The sequence below is a fragment of the Dermacentor andersoni genome, chromosome 10 (genome assembly GCF_023375885.2).
Source record: "Dermacentor andersoni chromosome 10, qqDerAnde1_hic_scaffold, whole genome shotgun sequence".
Lineage (NCBI taxonomy): Eukaryota > Metazoa > Arthropoda > Arachnida > Ixodida > Ixodidae > Dermacentor > Dermacentor andersoni.
In genome coordinates, this window is record NC_092823.1 from 93,489,927 (window position 1) to 93,504,824 (window position 14,898).

Here is a 14,898-nt window from a genome sequence, read left to right on the forward strand (position 1 = left end):
CCAAATACATTTGCAGTTAAGTAATTTCACATGTTTCTTTCTCGAGCTTATCGATCTTTCCTGGAACTATATTATGAAATCAATGTTTATTCGGTGAAAATAGGAGGAAAAGCAATAAAGGCATATGGTATGCGTGGATTGAGCATGCACTCATATAATGGCGAAATGAATGATGACAGAAAATAGGGATCTTACAAAGAACACCAAACACATGTTGCGATTATCGTCGACCAGCAACTCGCGTGTCCTTGGCATAGAGTTCACTACAGCAATGGTGCAATAGCTGATGGAATTAGGCTTAAAAAATTCAAGAGAGAGAGAGAGAGAATAAACTTTTGAACTGAGCGCTTAGTGACGGTTGGTGCTCGCTGGCACCAGATGGGGTGGAACCTTATTCTCAGGTCCCATATGCGTCCAGCAGTTCCTGGCCCCTAGCCGCCAGCGCGAGCTGGGTCGGTAGGTCGGGGCTGGACAACAAGGTCTCCCATCGCTCGGGGGGGTTGGGGCAGGGGAGGGTGGGGGGTAGGGATGGTGGGGGGTTCTTGAGCTTAGTGCACTCTGCAATGATGTGTGCTAAAGTGCCTTTTGACCCTCTGCAAAAAGGGCATAAAGTGTCATGCTCTGTGGGGAACATCTTGTGCAAGAGCACGGGATGCGCTAGCGACCCCGCTTGCGTGCGTCGCAAGATCGTTTGCTGCTGTCGGCTGAGTTGCGGATGCGGACGGGGAAGCCTACATCTGCCACTTCTGTACATTTGCGTGATTTCTTTGTAGCTTGTCACGGGGTGCGGTAGCTCTGGCTCGTCCTCGGCCCGGATTGTCAGTTCTCGGGCATAGTGGTCGGCGAGTGCGTTGCCTTCCACTTGCGAGTGAGCCGGGACCCACACGAGCTCAACGGTCCGTCCCGGTGATTTGCATTTGGTGAGGATCGCTAGTGCCGCGGGAGAGATGTTCCCCTTGCGGTAGCTTGCGTAGGCGGTCTGGGAGTCTGTGACCACGGTCCTCACTCCCGTTTGTGCGAGTGCGAGGGCCACGGCCACTTCTTCTGCTTCGGCTATATTCGTCGTCCGTATCGACGCGCCTGTGACCAGTTTATCGATGGTGGTGACGACCGCCGTTGCTCTGGTTCCGTGCTTGGGAAGCGAGGCGTCCGCGTAGAGAACCTCTGGGTCCTTTTCCAGCTGTCGAGCCATTGCCTTGGCCCGCGCAGAGCGTCTCTCGTCGTTCCTCCCCGGCTGCATGTTCCGGGGGAGAGGCTTCGTCTTAATAATGTCTCTCCACGTTGTGGGGAGTGGCTCCGTTGTCGGTTGCTGTTCAATTTGCCATCCTATCTTGCGTAGGACGGCCCGACCGTGCTTGTCCGGCTCAGCCTCAAGGCCGCAGAATAAACACACCAAACAAAAGGGGGCGTGGAAAAATTGTCCGGTCCTGATCTACCCCTTTTTTCCGTCAGAATTTGGGCAGTAAAGCTTCCACTACTTACCGATCAGGTCTCGCTATGATCTGTTAACGCAATTAATTTTGGCATTTTCAAATGTAGATTGCTTGAAAGATGAAACGAACCCACTTGTATGCTTTCGTGCATCGATGAATCCTTGTCGTTGCTTTCTAACTGTGGTTGCTTTTTGTCAGTGCTGCTGATTGCATAATGAATCCTTGCGTGATCGTAATTTTTTTTTTCGCGGAGAAGGAAGTTCAATTCTAACGTGACCGTCTGGGTGGATGTCTGAGTGCTTACTTTTTGCCTAAGTACTGCTCGGAAATGCTCGACTATTGACACACACACACACACACACACACACACACACACACACACACACACACACACACACACACACACACACACACACACACACACACACACACACACACACACACACACACACACACACACACACACACACACACACACACACACACACACACACACACACACACACACACACACACACACACACACACACACACACACACACACACACACACACACACACACACACACACACACACACACACACACACACACACACACACACACACACACACACACACACACACACACACACACACACACACACACACACACACACACACACACACACACACACACACACACACACACACACACACACACACACACACACACACACACACACACACACACACACACACACACACACACACACACACACACACACACACACACACACACACACACACACACACACACACACACACACACACACACACACACACACACACACACACACACACACACACACACACACACACACACACACACACACACACACACACACACACACACACACACACACACACACACACACACACACACACACACACACACACACACACACACACACACACACACACACACACACATTATTACATGAAACACTCCCCCTTGTGACTCCTTACAGGAGCACACTCATAAACGCTTTCATCCTTTCGTACTAAAACGTAGATACACACGCAATTGCGCATGCTCACCGAAACGCACACGCATGCAAGCACATCAGTACAATCAAGCCACACAAATGTGCACAAAGACACGCACCAAGAGGCAATGAAATGTGACGTCCATGTTATGTAAGGCAGACCTAATCCCCTTAAATTTCTTTACGCTCGATCCGGCCACGGAGTATGCCCTGATTGAACTTCGCAACAGCGGTTCTTTCGAGGGCTTCGAAAGGTCACCGAGCGGGCGTTTACACAGTTTGCCCGTGATTTAATATGTGGCCACCCCTCGCGAGGACGGAACACCATGACTTCGGCACTCAGGACGAAGCGCGTCACGCCCACATTAACGGTAACGTGCTTTTCCACGGATATTTCATGAATGTGGAAATCATAAGCATAAATCCTTGTTGTTATGGCAGCGAAGAACATCGTTCATTCATTGGACGCTAAACGGCCACAACAAATGAGTTTTTACTGGTAAATTTGAAAAGCAAGACTCCCATTACTTTTTTCATTCAAAGGAAAACCGGTTTATTACTGGTGGATGAAATGAATGTCGAAGCTCTTTGAATAATTGTGCCGGAAAGTCAACACTTGTACGTACGTATGACGTTACAAACTAAAAAAAAAAGCTTTTGCTGTTTCAGCCGTTAAGGGCATAAAAAAAATAGGTACTGAAATCATGATAGGATGAGGCTCATGGTCCTGCAGAAAGCAGCATAGCATTCCCTTTATAGAAAATCAATTAAGCAGATTTGATAAGGCGTCACTGTAATCCATGGCGTGACGGCGACCTGACGCTAGAGCTTAAGGGTAGCATTGCCACCTGTTTTTATTTGTGGCTTTTTTTTTCTGGCTTATCCTACTCTCTCTATCACGCTAGGACTGTCCACTTTGCTATCGCAGCAGCGCAACTTACATACACAGCTTAACCTAATATTGTGCAGTGGTGCCGCTTTAGGCATAAAGGAAGAAGCGAGGCCAAAAGACGAAACACGGACATTACGCTTCATATATCTACTCTGTCCTGATTATTATAGAGTCCTGACAACCGATATTTGAGAACCTAGCTTTTTTATGGCTCACCGCGAAGCTCCCCTTCGGTAGTGTTTACACTTGCAGCGGTTACTTCTAAAAGCGAGCGGTTATTTAGCAGGCAGAATTTTTCTATCTGAGCAGCCTCTGAAGAAAGTAAGAGTCCCTCTCCCAGCAACGCTGAGAATTGAGAACGATATCTATACCCCGCTTAGCAAATAGTGTAAGCCGCCCGCCGTTCTGCTTTTAGAGGAGTGAGCGAAAATGTGTTTACCCACCTACATTTTGACCTTTTCAACCACTTTTGGAAATAAAAAGCTGGTGCAATAAGTTCGCGTTGTTGTACAGACATTTCTTATATTAATACCGCGTTCTTCCCCAAGTACTCGCCTACGTCATGGCTGGCTGGCCCCCAACGTCGTTTTTCTGTCGATAGACGAGCCAGGTCGACTCATCAGAAACGAAGGCGAAGGCAGCGCCACTTTTCTGCACACTACAAACGAAGGCTTATCTACACATTGTAAATCAGGAAATGCTTATAATAATACAAAGCATATTGCCTTTCAATACTAATACCAAGAACAGGAACTGCGTACACTAGTATAAGGTCACGTGGTGTACCTCTTATGCAGCTTCAAATTTTTGCCGCGTGGAGCGCCAAAGGTCTCAAAATATATATCCACGTTTAACGAGAGAAACGTGGATCGTTTTAGTCACTACGATAGGAAACCATTACATCAGCGGGGTTATCTCGATTCATGTTCTGAGGAATTGTCTGTCCTTTTAAACGTGACTTACGACTTCCACCGCTGATGCAGCTATTCCATGGTTTTCCTCGCTGCTTTCGCTCTTATGTCGTAAATGCAAAACGACAATCTGTTTACATACAGAACAACCAAGTCATATCTCTTTCGCGCAAGTCTATGAAAATCGTTTCTGACAGAAATGTAGAGTTGTGTGACCTCGTATGCCCTAATTTAGTAAAGCACTTTTGAGATGGAATATTTCGATAGTTACAAAAGCGGCCATGGTATTTTACGCTGCGATTCCGTGATCTTCCTTTAGAAGATAATTTCTCTGTTGTGTTTTACCTGAATTAAGTTTGCGTAATTCGCATATCATCTTCATAGCTTTAGAGGAAAATTAAGCAGTACTATCGGTGCACGATGTGAACGGGGCTAGGTTCTTGCACTACAGTTTAAGCACGAGTACATCTAGATAGCAGTGTGCTTGCTAATGAAAATCATATCACACAATTCGCAAGCAAGTGAAAAGGTGGCTGATTATAATCCTTGTGTAACTTTCAAAACATCCTCTTTATAGTCTTAGAGAAACTGAGCATGCTTGCCGGTGGACAATGCGCATAATTCCAGTTTTTTTGAACTTCCGTTTGAACGCAACTATAACGACGGAGCAATAGTAAGCTTGCTAATGAAAAGTGCATCGTGCTAGCCGCAGCCAAGTAAAAAGATGCCTTATTACAAATCTTGCAGACGCATACGACAGGCACGATTCTTCAAAAAAGAAAAAAAAAAAAGAGGCGTCACTAACCAGTGCAAATAATGAGCACAACTTCCTGTCGCAATAAAGCAATTTGTCGTGGAGCCAAACATGTCAAACCGCATTATCAGATAGGAGAAGAACACGTGCACAGCCGTGGAGCGATCTGCTTTCCACGACAGAGGAGTGGCAGGCAGAATAATCAGTCTCTGGAGCCGTCGGAGGCAACACGAAGGGGTAAACAAAACACGAACGACAAGTAAACAACAAACACCACGCGCTGAAACAGGGAAGACCGACTCGGCCGGGAAAGGGGCGTGCGACAAACGCAAATGCCGGTCGTTAATTAGACCCCGCACTGGTCGCTGTCCGCGGGTGACGTCAGAGACTGCAGGAACGCGGTTAGCGCCAATGGAAGATGCTTCCTTGCATGCAGGCGCTCATTGCGAGGAAGCCAGCTTGCGGTCGCGCAGCCTGGCTGATTTTGTTGTTGCGTTGATACGATTGTAGGCAGTACGTTCGGCGAGAACCGCTGGGCGAGAAATAAATAGTGCTTTCGAACTTGGTCAAAAAGCGGGGACGAACAGGAAGCTGTCTTATGTTCTACTTTTATCTGATTGGCCCTTCTGAGAAAATACAGACCTTATGATTCATGTCCGAGTTCGGCAAGGAACCTTTCGTTGTATCTTGGACTTAAAATGGACGACTGCTGGCAACAACAACAAAAATAAACCCTTTTTTCGCAATATAAAACTACATACAGGGAAACTTGTGCCGGACACAAAACGCGGTTGTCGTCGGTGATGTTGCTTTATTTTCTCGTAGGTCTATAACTACGTGAAGGCAGAGCAGAAAGCTGTTGTCTGTTCGTTTTTCGCATTTGGTGTAGTTGCAAAGCGCGACTTAGTTTTCGGCAACACATTCTCGCCGAACATTTTGCCGGCAATGGCATAAACGCAATAAAAAACTCAATACACGCAAAAGCTGGCTTCATCGCAAAGCAATATCTTATTGCACCGAAATATTCATTGGGCGAAGAGATCGAAGTGTGCATTTACATTGTCATGGCACCGGTACAGGAAGTATCAACTTCAAAAATCGGTGAAAGCATTTAATAGCAAGATGTGACAACATTCGCATTAAGGATAAATGTGATAAAGGAGCGCATTCTGTAATCGTGTCCACCATCATCATCAACAACCTATTTTATGTCCACTGCCGGACGAAGGCCTCTCCCGGCGACCTCCAATTACATCTGTCCTCCTGCCAGCCGATTCCAACTGGCGCCCGTTACTCAGTGCTAAATATTTCACTGAAGACGCACAAAGAGTTGTCAAGGCAGTTCAACACAAAAGGAAACAAGTGAGAGTGTTCGTTTGTACTACGTCCACGTAACCATAAGCGCGCTTCTTTTACAACAAAAATGGTGAACCAACTAACGCATTAGTATCTCCTGAGCAACTAAGTAGCTGAAATACCCACAAATAAAACCATCCACACCGTCAAGAATAACCAATCGACTTGAGATTAGTCTGTCATGTATTCAGCAGAGCATTAAAAATTCAATACGTCAACGAACTATTTCAGAAAACTGCGTAGTTTACATCCCCTGACAACTGTTAAATTTGAGACTCATGTTCAACGCACCATCATTATTTATTGCTAGTTGATCATTTTTGCCAAACTAAACAACGTTGGTCCTTTTAACAACCCACAAATATATATAGCGCAGAGTTGAATCATTTCTGAAAGAAATCTGTATGAGAAAATGTACAATCCTTCTTAGAGACTACGGTTTACAAGAAAATAAAATTAATTTTATGGAGTACTTACTTATTAACATCGCATTCAGAAAATCAACTTAAGAAGGCCAAAGTTCGGACACGGAAAGTCGCACTTCTTTGCTGTTTGACACATTTTCTTTTTTTTCCGCGGCGTACATAGTCCTTAACACAGTTCTTAAGTCAAGTACAACTTGACACTTTTCCTTTGAGACACACACACGAAACACCGGGAAAAGCTTAAAGTGTATTAAAAAGCACATAAATCGCCTAAATCAGCGAATAAACCAATACACCATTACTCTTGAATATACATTTCATGTAAATTATGGCGAATGCGTTATTGCTCAAGGTAAGTTCATATAAGCAGCTATTGAAGATTGCCAGCACCTGAAACATTAATTACGTGCACTTAATGAGCTCCGAAATAAGCCGCCAATTTCTCCTCCCTTCTGACTCTCACAGTATTGCTCGTGCATCAATTTGCATAGCTTGGAATATGCATGCAAATTTCATCTGCAGGGAGAGAACTGTGCATTACGTTAAATGTTTACGCCCGCAGGCTCGTGGACATCGTACGAAGGCGGCATCATAAAGGTCGGCTCTATTTGCTGACAGATACTAGGTACATCGAGCTAGAAAAGAAACCTTTTCTTTCATACATTTCTCTTCGTATTGCTCAAAAGCCGACTTGTTATTGATTAATTTACTTTAATTTAGTAAAACAATCACTATAATAATACTGTCGATGTAATTCAATCAGAGGTTGCTTCTCCACGGTTAATAACTGCATGCAGTGAACCGTTCCCTGTCTGCCACTAAAACTGTAGGTAGCCTGTTCATTCTTGTGTTTTGCTGAAATTCGAAAGTCGAATTTATTTTTCCTCCAATTATTCTTGCCGAACATTTACTCTACAGCAGCGTCCACGCTATAACAAAAATGCTGACGCACGCTACCGAAAACCAGTTTTTCTGCAGTAGAAAACTTCATGAGACTAAGCATCATGCTATGACGAAATTGACGACACAGGCAAACCAAAGGTAGTTTTCATGAAAAAAAAAAGAAACTGCAGGTAAAGAAGCAGTCTGCTGTCATAAAATTGACGACGTAGGGAAGGAAATGGTATTTTTTTTTTCGCAATTAAGAGTTACAAATATCGAAGCCTCTTTCTATGGCAGAATTGATGACGCTGGCAAAAAAAAAAAAAAAAAAGGGAGCTGAAAACATAGCTGGAAGCAAAAAAGGCATTAATGCAATTATTACAAGATATTCACCATAAAAATATAAAGATATCTTTATCTTTGAACGGTTAAGCTGTCTATGTGGTTTCATTAGTTGTAAAAATGACGACAAAAGGAGACATCATTCGGAACAAGATTTTGACTTGAGTATAATCCGAGAGCACGGAAAAGTCATAGATAGAGTGATACTGAGCATGTATGGCTGGTGCGCTTTTGTGCCTGTTACTGCTAATTATTTATGTCAGTGACTTACTCTGTAATAAATACCAGGAAAGAAAGAAAGCATTGGCGATTGCGAATACCCAACAAAAGATCGTCACTAGTGAGGAAAAACCTCTACGATTCGCATAGCCAAATTCTGGTTAGACATGCCTGCCCTTCCAAAACTAATCCTCCATAATAATAAAAATGTCATATGCAGAAAACAGGAATTATATATTCAAGCGCTGAAACGTTCATTGTTTATCGTAACTGATCCCGTTATTAGCCGTACATAGTGTCTCATTAAGGACCCTTACGTTCGCATTAACTAGAGCTGCAGTAACTGGGAAAAGTTCTTGCAGTTCGAACTAGAAGTATTTGTACTAATCCCTTTTTAATTACATGCACTGCGACAGCGATTCGCGTTTCATAGGAGATAATAAATGAAAACGCTTCAGGAATAAATCACTTAACGAATAAAACAAACTTTCTATGCGAAACAGGAAGGAGAATTAGTTGCGAGCCCATCATTGCCGGACACGTCCATAAAGATTGACATCGACTAAGTCGGCCAATACAAATAGTCGTCCAGCCTGCCGAATCAATACGAAAGAACCGTGTCCTTCGATCCGTGACTATGCGAGGGTGTGCGCGAGGACAAAGAAAAGATAAAAAAAGGAATGAATAAAGAAAGAAGCAAGGAGAACGTGGTGTGCTGCAAAAGCGTTCTATGTCAGAAGCGGGCGAGAGCCGAGCGAACCTCGTTTATGGATCCACTCCGTCCAGCCGTTGCCTTGGTTTCGAATTCGCTTCGGCCTGTTCCGTCGTCTTCGTTCGCGTTGTCTACTCCGCGTTTCTGCGTCATTTACCCCGTCGAATGAGCCCGAGGTGGTGAGATAAATGCGCGCGGCGAAGGCGATAAGCGCTGCTCGTTCCCCAATAGGAGCGGCCAGGCGTTGTCGCTTCGAACAGCCGGCCAACATATGCGAGCGGATAAAATCAATGAAAGCACACTGTGAAGCCAGAAGCTTACGAGCGAGATGGTCAGTGTCATCAACTCATCTCAACAACAGTTGACTTCAGCTGTTAACATCACAAATTTGAGGGAACACGGAAGGGAAAGGAAGGTTCCCAAAAGTGGAACTTAATGCACAAAGCTGGGCTATTTGTAAGTTAGACATATGGAAGATATCAGGCCCTTAGAGTGAAAGAAAAAAACATTTTCCGAGAATGTAAGCAGACGACAAGGTAGTATGGATGCTGGGGGCGAGGGAAACATCACCTCTCCATGCATTCCATCAGCTATCGACGTGCAGTGGACGCGGAGGCGGTCGTGCGGTAGCCAGACCTGTCGCCGGAGTTCCGAGGGGATAATCTTGTTAATCCTTTTTTGCATGCCTTGCAGAAGTGCGGCACGGCTGGAAGATTCTATCCGCTTTCGGAGGCCCTAGATGGCAGTTTAAAGCAAGTAGATGCAAGTAGATGGAGCTATTAAATGAACTAGGTCAGCTGAAGTCAACGGGTGAAGCAGCAATGAAGGGCTCAATGCACACGAAAGGACTACTTCAGAGGAAGATATATTCTCGGGAGCTCCTATATGTATACCTGCGGACCATAATAATTGTTCTCCTTAGCATCCACCGCACCAAATACGGTGGCGTTAGTTACTATTACGAAAGTAGGGGTGTATTTTTATTTAAGGTCATCAATTGGTTTCACACAACTGAAGATCGGAAAATTAAAGAAAAAAATTTAAGCATGACGTTTAGAGCTCCATAATTCAGCAATAAAAAAGTATGACAATTCTGTAACCTGCATCTACTGAAACATCTGAAACTGACAAGCTTGTTGCATTCTACATTGGCCCAAAATATACCAATAATTTGTTAGTGGGGCTTCAGTAAAACCCCGTGAACCTTCTAATAAGATCACGCAATCGTATGTCGCATTTGGCCAGTTTTGAGTCTCTACCAGAGTCAACAGACACAACTGCGATATCTGGTTCAGGCGCAGGGTTCTAGCTTATCCATTTTCAGCAATTTTTTTACAGAAAACTGAATTCCTAGATTCCTATTCTGCTTGATAGAGTCAGTAGAATTATTCTGTTTCTTAGTTGGGACAAATTTACTAAAATCTGTTCAGCGGTCGCGTTGTCAAATCAGAAGGTTTCTCTGTTTCACATGTATCGCCATAGCACACTAATAAAAAAACTAATTACTTCCAAAAACCATAGTCGATCAAAGCCCGCTTCAGGCACCCATTTCTGGCGCCACTGATACTCAAAATGCATAACACTCAAGTCACCTTGCAAAAATTTCGTTTTTTTTTTGTTTTATATATTTTATTCACTGCGAGTTAATATTACCACATCACTTTCTTCCTTAAGGACTGTGGCCCAATAAATTATCTACAAATACACACACAAACTACCAAAAGAAGAAATACAGTGTACAGATTAGGAAATATGCAGCCACAGCTTGTGTTTGGCTGATGCAGAGCAGTTGCAATTTGAGATCTCAGGGAGAAACGTTCGCCCTGTAGTTACTGCCGTGGGCTTGTATAGGCTCATGGTGACGGAACTATCGCGGTAGCTGTTTTAACAATTTTTCTGTCAGTGATTGCAAGCTGTCCTATTTCTTCTAACAGCAAGAATTCAGGCCTTGTTGCACGTATCCACTCTAATCAAACTCATGTGCCCGCTATGATCAGTACACATCCTTCCATGGCGTTACGAGGTGTCTGTCTATGAAGGCGCTGACAATGCAGCAATAACTTGCGCGGTGACAAAGAGGAAAGCGAAGAAGGTACTGCGTGAGACGTTGGTCGGCCATACCGTTTCGACAGTCTTGTATATAGTGCAAATAAACTGTCGTATCGTTTCTACGTACGTGTGGTCCCTGTGACAATTGTTTTGTGCAAGATCCTTTAGAAAACGTGTGTGCTTCCAGATAAATCAATGTAATTTATAGAAATCTAGACCCTTCTTTAATACCAGCACCACAGAGCGCCAGAGCGACTTTCTAGACATTTATGTTAGTGTTACCTTCCAAGATAAAGAAAAGGCACTGATGCCTACGCCATCGGTGGCCATAAGTACCAAATTTGAAACCTCTGATCAAACGAAAGAACATCCGGGAAGTATAGCGACTGCAATTGTTTCATTTCTGTGGCATGCATGTTTTTCACCTGCGTTCCAGAGTGGCCTGATTTTGACTAACATGTTCTGAAACTTCCACTGAAGTCAGAGCCGCTTAACATTGCGGCCGAGAGAAAAACTGATGCAGCAGAGAAAATGTAGAACAGACGAGCGGTGTTTTGGCTCATTTCGAAGCAGAAACGCATAATTTTTGTGTGCTTATATATATATATATATATATATATATATATATATATATATATATAGAAGTGCACGTAAGTTTACAGTAGGAAAAGCGTCGCAGCGACTGCTTGAATGGCGTCAGCAATATTGACCGATATCGGTAGTGCTAAAAATATCTTGAAATGCATTCAAGATGAGTATTTATATGACACGGAATATATATTAGAAATATATTCCGTGTCATATAAATTATATATTAGAAAATGCGCAATAATACTTGGTAGGAGGGAAAGGGATGGGCTATAAAGAGCAAACTATTAAGGTAACACAATATATCTAAAATAACTGCGTTATAAAACGACTGGTAAATAGGCAGGCGTCAAATAATAATATTTCAAGGCAAATAGAAGTATTGACCTTTCTAAACTCTCACTGTTACTGCGATCGTTCAACTCCATTTCGATTCTAGAAATACAAAATGAAATAATATATAATAGGTATTTCATTGTACTGAACAGATGCCATCAAGTAATGCCTTTGTAGAGAAGCATCTCAAGACGAAGAAAAAATCAAACGCATTTTGTTATCCTTGCAGTTCAATTTTACACGTATGCATTTCTCGAATGTAAGCAATCAACAATGGTGAAACCAGAGATGTCTCCAGAGCCCACAGTTCGACAGGCGGACATGTCTTCGAATATAGGCAGAAGTATAAGTACCTTGTTGCACAGCGAGGAAGAAGTAAACTGATTAACTTGTGTGGGTGGTGGATTGTGTTATTACGCTTTTGTTTCTCTGCGCCATCACTGCAGCCTTTTACTGAAATTATGCAGATAGACTGTTTGCCAAGAGCGGTCACAGGAATCTCCACATCCGAAGCGATAGATTTGACTTGCCATTGGAATATATCCGTATCAGGGTATAGGCTTATAGAAATAAGCGGGACAGACCAGTGCATAAGGCTCGACCCTATCTGAATTATTCATGTCTGACCCCGGCAAGTAACGTCCGAAGACGTTTCTCTTGCGTTGCGCCACCACGTCATTATGCGCCCAAATCTCCTTGTTCGATAACGTTTGCGTAGAGGAAATAGTTATTTTAACCACCACCTACGCGTGCTAAGCAAACACGTCAAGATAAGCTACGCAGGGGTTATCTCGAGCTGCTGCGTATTTACCGCTACCGCTCCATATGTTTGGAAACGTAGGCGCCGACCACTTACAAGCAGTGCGTAGTATTGCGTCACCACGCGACAAAACCCCCAGCGTAAATGAAGGCAAGGTTCAGGTTCCAGTAATTCGCAAGAGAAACGCTGCTATCAGATTAATGACATCTGGCTCGCAGCAAAGGAACATCGATTTCTTAGGCGTAACGACAGAGAAATCAGCTTTCGGTTTCGGGATTGCGAAAGCCTAATGAGAGCGTTATGATGCCCTCAACTTGCACCTCCTCAATGTTCGTGAAGTCAATATGGCAGTGCCGGTGCTTCATGTCATCAAATTAACTAATTGCTTAGTTAATGTCGAGTTATTCTGAACGACGTATACTGCAGCAAAAAGAAAGCGTAGCGCTGATAGCAAACACACCAGGGAATAACTACGTCGCATAAGGCTTGCGTTCCTCGGAAGCAAAGTTAGGTGTACTAGGCTTCCGCATCAGAATATCAGCATCGTCGTTATGTGCGTCAGGAGACACGCCAGCACACCGCACCACTTCCTTAATGTCCACGCAAATCGGCAGTGACACCGGCACCGTTTCTGAGCTACAGCTTCAACACCCCGTTCACGGCGTCATTGAAAAGCAGGGAAGGCGCTGCGAAGCACCAACATATGCCGGGCCCATTAGCCGTGGAGCAGCGCCGAGCACAGGCGCGCGTACATACGTCACACTGCCGTTGGTGGCGGACGGGAAGCTCGCGAGTGCCAAGCGACGCGCGAAGCGGGCGTTCAAGAAACATGAACCGAGAGAAGCGGGGAAGAAGAAAAAAAGAAAAGAGCTGCTCTCACCTTGCGTTTCAATCGTAGAAGTGCCGGCTCGTGGTGTCTATGCGACGCGTGCTTGGTTTCTTTCGGTGAGGGGGGCTTTTGCGAACAAAAAAGCTCTTCCCCGTCTCCTCCTTGACACCGACGGAAACAGAGCTAGCAGATGCGGCGAACGAAAGAATGCAAAAGTCTCTCCGGCACACTCTCTTTCGCAGTTGAGGAGGTAGGCAGAAACGAATGGGACTTCGCCGTTGTGCCCCGCGCGTATGGGGTCGTCAGAAAAGGAACCCCTTTTCCCTGTATCCCTCAGTTCCCGATTCCACTCTTCCTTCAAAAACTCCGGGAACGACGGCGAAGCGTGCACTACTGCAGTACAGCGAAGCGAGGCGGTGCAGCGGCACGTCACTGAGAGCGAAGCTTGAAAGGGTCGTTCCGAAGGGCGAAGCAGTGATGTGCGGTTGCGTGTGTTCGTCTCCTTTCTCCCGCGGGCCCGCTGAGCGTTGCAGTATCCTTCCCCCTGTGTTTTCGTAGGGTCGTTCCGGGGCTAACGGAGAAGCCTAGGATGACTAGGAGCAAGGTTGGTGTGGTAGGGGACAACGCCGGTGCCTCCAGGCGTTCCGGTGGCTGTGCCGTTTACCCTACCATGGCTCCAGCTCTCCCCTCGACGAATCGACGAAACCCGTCTGCTTCGTAAGCGGATACCTTCCTCCGTCGCTCGTCGTCTGACCTTTCCTTTTCCCGGTGCAGATCGTTGCCTTCTCGGCGCTTCCTCCTCCGTATTTTTTTTATCCCTGTGCAGACGCAGGTGTCGAAAAGGGAGTTGTCGCTCCGCGTGATAACGCGTCTCTCCCGTCTGCGCCGTCGCCAAGATGGCAACGCTGGCCAATGCTGCTGCTTTCCCCTCTTTCGGGAACAGCTTCCCCAAACGGCCGCCGCGGAGCCGGTGGCGCTGCCGTGCGCGGGTCGCGAGTGCGGTTTCTGTTTTGTTCGCCCAGGGGTCCACGCGCCAATCGATAGCGCTGCTGGTCGATAGAGGACGCCACGTCCCATTCATTCGCCCTCTCTTTCACTGTCGCGTAGGTGCATCGCGGACGTCACGTGGGGCTGTGACGTCATTGGCGAAACGTTAAAATTGAAGCAGATGTCGGGGAACAAGCCCCACGAGGAGTTCGCGACAAGTTGTTTCGAGTTCTTCCAGGTATATAAGAAAGGAAGGTAGCTCAACCAACCTCGTGAGGTCACAGTTGATTCAGATGACGGACACGGCTTCGTGAAGAGGAGCTGGCATGGCCAATGTATGCGAACGGTCGCTGTAGTCGTGACGTACGCTTTTGCGGCCTGCATTCACGTTTCCTTAT

The 14,898-nt window shown here is 45.4% G+C and overlaps 1 protein-coding gene across 2 annotated transcripts in view; it reads right to left on the reverse strand.

Moving 5' to 3' along the window:
• The window catches only part of Syt1 (Synaptotagmin 1), a 181,074-nt gene extending 166,657 nt beyond the window's left edge, over nt 1–14,417 (reverse strand). For both annotated transcript variants that reach the window (XM_055062540.1, XM_050191700.2), the window contains exon 1: nt 13,565–14,417. The gene's annotated coding sequence lies outside the window, so the exon portion shown is untranslated. The remainder of the gene's footprint in view (nt 1–13,564) is intronic.
• Between the last annotated feature and the right edge of the window lie 481 nt (nt 14,418–14,898).